Source organism: Malurus melanocephalus, unplaced genomic scaffold (genome assembly GCF_030028575.1).
Source record: "Malurus melanocephalus ecotype Western Australia unplaced genomic scaffold, MMel_1.1 scaffold_19, whole genome shotgun sequence".
Taxonomy (NCBI): domain Eukaryota; kingdom Metazoa; phylum Chordata; class Aves; order Passeriformes; family Maluridae; genus Malurus; species Malurus melanocephalus.
Window position 1 is genome coordinate 133,329 of NW_026623251.1, and position 5,134 is coordinate 138,462.

At 47.6% G+C, this 5,134-nt stretch overlaps 1 protein-coding gene across 2 annotated transcripts in view; it reads right to left on the bottom strand.

Moving 5' to 3' along the window:
• LYST (lysosomal trafficking regulator) overlaps window positions 1-4,224 on the bottom strand; it is a 75,397-nt gene extending 71,173 nt beyond the window's left edge. The window contains exon 1 of one of the 2 annotated variants that reach the window (XM_057389713.1): window positions 4,131-4,224. The gene's annotated coding sequence lies outside the window, so the exon portion shown is untranslated. Of the gene's footprint in view, window positions 1-2,613; window positions 3,799-4,130 lie in introns of those variants that run through there. The other variant, XM_057389714.1, reaches the window with a different exon arrangement.
• Window positions 4,225-5,134: the final 910 nt, after the last annotated feature.

Consider the following 5,134-nt stretch of genomic DNA (forward strand, 5'->3'; position numbering starts at 1 on the left):
AAAAAAAAAAAAAAAAAAAAAAAAAAAAAAAAAGCTAGAACTCAAGAGAAATATCCAAAACAAAGATATAACAGAAGTTTCAGTGTGCAGAGGTTCCAAGACACAGCACTATACCAGGACTTCACTACATAGATCACAGCATTATGTACCTATCCCTTCTTCAACATACATAAGCTAAGGAATTTCACACTTTTTTTTCCATCTTGCTCTCACTTAGCATGAGATTTAATCTGTATCTTCACACAACATAGTTACCTAACAAATCACACTTAGAATATTTACACTTCTACTTGAATAATTGGTACATAACCCCCTAACTTCTCAGAAAAAGAAATTCTAATCAGAACCCAGGCTACAAACATGAATCAAAGAGCTAACACTTTACAGCAAGAAAAAACTCAAGACTACACATAGCCTTTTTTTCTCCTTTCCCATCACACATTCCARTATCAGCATTCTGTATAGAGTGGTCTATCTGGAGGCAAGACTTCACCTTGCACTAATTTCAAATTCCCTGAGAGCCATGTTYAAATGCAAGACCTGAATTTAAACAGAGGAAAAGAAAACTTGATGTAGTGTTTACCAGGCYGCTTTATTAGTTCTTCTCAACAGACCATGACAGCTGAATCAGACACCCAACGAACCTCAGTAATAGCCCCCACCTCCCACAGTGCAGCTCAGGTAGAGTTACACAAGACAGCTCAGCCCACCTGACAACTTATGACAAGCAAGGAAATGTTTCTGTTCTCACCCATACTTCCTCTTATCCCCAGCACTGCACTCACCCAGCTCCTTCTTCATGTGACCCACCCCAACTGGCTTGTACAAAAGTAGTTTTTTTCAGCTGGATTTTATGTTGTTGAACTACCATATTGAGGTAGCAGGCAGTTGTCATTGCCAGTGAAGGGAAGGCTGCAGGAGGGAGATTTCCCCCTTCAGCAGTAACAAGCTGCTCGATCAGCTTAGCAAGCTCAAACAAATCAGTCCAAGCGACATAACAGAAGGAACCACAAGTCTCTTCTACCTGATRTTGTCCCAGGTATATCACCCTCAGATCAGTGCTGTCACAGGAGCCAATAGCTGTGATGACACCAGCTCAACTRCCTCAAGGCCCATGAACCTTCGTCAAGCAATCATTTGCCAAAGTATCTGATACTGTCATAACCGTTTCTGAACTGGAAAAGAAAGCAAGAATCAAAATAATCCCAGGCATATATATGTAAAGGCACCTCTCTCCTGTGCATATTACAATCCTTTCTAATATTATATCCAATTTTCCAATAAACATAACAAAAACTATGAAGTAGTGACATCTCATGCAACAGCTACCGCAGCTCTTAACTAAGGGACCCCACAGAATCTGACAACTCCTCAAAAAGGAATAAAACAGGTATTAGTGTGGTCTTGTCAATGACCAGAAGTTCTTTGTCAATGACCAGAAGTTCTTTGCAGCTGTTCACTGCAAAGAACTGAAATTCACCCACAGAGGACAAGCAGGCGAGCTCTGGACTGGTGCAGGAGAATCCTCTTACAAATTAATCATTTCACCCTACCTTCCCTCTACTCCTTTCTGCCCTCCAAAGACAAGTATCAAAACTAGTTTTGCTTCAGATTTCCTCCACAGGCAACATTATCTTATTTTCAAAGAGACCACTATGGCAGGATTCTGCAAATACAAGGGAAATTAAATGACCATATGCAAGGATATACAATTTCATACTAATAAGGAAGCACACCATGCTCTATTACAGAAATCACACACAACAGAAATATAGAGCTGAGCTTCCTGAAGTGCTTATTCATAGAATCACAGTATTTGCTTATACTTTTTGAGTTTAACTGTTAAGTGAACTATACAAAAACAGCAACTTACTTTCAATTTGTGTTAAGAATGCAGTTTCTCTTTCCCAATGTTTACATATCCAGTGTCTAACTTTCCAACAGATCCTACACTTCAAAGTGCTCACAGGCTCTTCTTTCCTCTCTTAAGCTGCACTAACAGCTGATATGGTGATACACGGAAAACCTACCATGGACTACAAGAAAGAAGGAAGCAAAAGAAGCATCAAAGGCGAATCTTAATTAAATGGTTATTTACCTAACAGAAAAACTTCTTACAATCAAACATTTTTGATGTAAAGCTGTCTTTGAGTATGGTTAAAAAAATTAACAGGGGAAGGAGAAAGGGAAGGCAGGAAGGGAATGACATCAACAAAGCTCCTCTTAAGAAATCTGTATACGRTCTTACAAACCAAGTAACAGCCGACTTCCTGAGGTCTCTCATTTACTATTACCTTTGGTTTTGCGAGTAAAGCATTAAAAATTATATGCCTTTAGCTTGCAAGACCCTCTGTCCAASTGACAACAAGGAAGAACAATAAAAATTAAAACACCCTAGAAAAAGATGGGTTTTTTTTTTTCTTATCTATGATAATATATGAAAACAATATTATTTTTCATTCACTCTATTTAAAACATCCACCAGAAACTCTCAGGACTGCTAAACCACAGATTTTCTAAAGCACCTAAGAGGRTGCTTTCTTCTTGCACTACTGGTCTACGAGCCTACAATAAAGGCAARAAGGAGACTCGAGTATTTTCCTGAGTCCTTACCACACTACAGCTCCATTMTGATAAAAGCTCTATGCAGACATGGTCTCTTGTCCAAGCAAGCAAACTCAGACCCTTCCTTCAGGAAAGGTTAAATGTTCCAAAYGCCTCTTTTCTGCTACCTAGCATAAGATTATGATACACATGACTAAAACAAATAGTTGTCCCACCATCTCATAAGCAACAGTACACAAGCTTGTGTCACCAATTCCAAGTTTCTGTAGATCCTTAAGAGAATAAACTCTTACTGATTCACATGACACTACAAGCAAAAAGGAAGAAAAAAAAGTCTGCCATCCAGATTTTCTTCTTTAGCCAGTCCCATTCATAACATTAGACACTTTYCCAACTCCTAGGCCATGACATTCAGTCATTTGATCTTCTTTCTGAATTTCACCAATTGCTCTCCTTTCTCTTATACAAGAAGTTTTATTTCACTTCCAGTGGTGCAATTGCTTTTCCTGCCTTCTCTCCCCACTGCAGAGGTTAGTAAAACGTAACTTTTTAGTTCCTTTGGGCAGATCAGGCAGTATTTAATTATTCGATTTTTGTTTTTCTCTCGGAGAAGCATCTTCAAACACTCTCTTCACAATCAAAGAATATGTAGAAGAGATCCTTCCCATCGCTCCTCTGTCCACTCATTTTAATGGATGTTTTTAAAAACGGGCAGTTCAGGTGCTGAAAYGCTGCGACTCTTGTATATTCCACGTCCGCCAGCGTTATCGCGTTTCCGTGAACAGCCCACATTTGCTTTTCTTCCATCGTTATCTGCTACACACGCCTCGCTGACAGCGAGGGCTTTGTGATCCCGCTCTGCGCCAACACTTGGCAGAGCGCTGCCCACCGTAAGGCAGCGCACACGGAACGGGTCGGCTTGGAAAGGACCACARCGGGGCATCCGCTCCAAGCTCCCGGCTCAAGCAGGCTCGTCCTAGAGCACATGGCACMGGATTGAGTCCAGACGGTTCTTGAGTATCTCCAGTGAGGGAGACTCCACAAYCTCTCTGGGCAATTTGTTCCAGTGCTCGGTCACCCGCGCAGCATCCCGGTAACACGGAAGGGGGCGGAGGAGAACCCGCACGCACCGCCTGGACACGCACACGGGGTATTAAATGTCGCCTTTCGGCAAAGGCCGAGGCCTCACGTCATCAGGGACCGCTCCGGGCCGCCAAGCGCCCGGCGCCGGCTTCGGGGAACACTCGGGCCCCGAGCCCGGGCGCCCCTCCCGCGGTCGGCGGCCGCCGCTGCCCGGAGCCCCGGGGCGGGCCGGGTCGGGCCCCTCCCGCGCCGCTGCCCGCACCTCCTTCCGCCTCTTACGGCCGCCGCCGCCGGGCTGCCCCGAGCCCCCAGCGGCATCACCAGGCCACAGCGGCGGTAGCGCCACTGACAGCCCGCCCCGGCGCCGCGGCTGCCTGCCTCGGGCACCCAAACCCGCGGACAGGGCCTGTGACGAGCTCCCTCCCCCGGTCCCGCGCCGCCAGGCGAGCCCCCCGCGGTGGCGGTGCCCGTCCCGCCCTTACCCGCTCCTCGCCTCGCCGGCCCCGGCGCGCCCGGCCGCCCGCTCCGCTCTTATCCCGCTGACAGGGTCCCGGCAGCCCATGGCGGGAGGTTCCTGCCCGGCCCCGCCGCGCCGCCCGCCCCCGTCTCCCCGGCAACACAGCACCCGCCCCGCCCCGCTCCGCCCGCGCCTCCGCGCCCGCCCCGCGGCTCCGCCGGGCTGGCCGGAGAGGCGGCGGAAGAGCGCTCCTGGAAGTGACCGGGGACTGCCGGCTCCCCTGGTTGCCCTGGCTCYCGTGTTCGGGCCGGCCGGCCGGCCTGCAGCTCCTGCTAGGGGGCGGGCGGCTCCCCTAAGCCGGTTCACTCCATCGCCACCGGCAGCACCACCAGCCCCAGCCTGCCCGGCTTTCACGTCAACATTAAAAGCGCCCTTAACATGCGTGTCACGTATCTGTGGCCATCCCTCCCGTCTGGCACTGCCGGGCCGCTGTCCCCGCCGCGCTGCGTTGCCTCGCGAAGGGCTCCGGAGGATTTGCACTCTGCTTTGGTATTTGCTCGGAGTAAATTCTTGGAGCAGGTTTACGGCTGCGGAGCTGGGCTTTGGCACTTGGATGGAAGGCCCAGAAGAAAAGGTTTCCCTCAATGCGGTTCGATCAACTCCCTGACAAAACTGGTTGGAATAGTCAAATAAATAAATAAATAAATAAATAAATAAATAAATAAATAAATAAATCCCGACTCTTGACTGCATGTCACTATTCTTGCTTGTTTCAGGAATTCAGTTGCACGGCCAGGCACCTAGAATTTTCTGAAAGTGACGGCAAAATGTTACAGGAGATGTTAATAAGAATGTGCTTCATATATTCATGCACGCCTAGGTTTCACATCACCATCCTGATCCTTGAAATCAGAAAAATGTACATACAGAGTGCAAGTGCATCCTTCTCACATCCTTATGCTTCTCTCAGGTGCATTGGTCTCCTTCTCCCTGACCTTTACTGCCTTTTCTGGTGACGACTCTGTAATT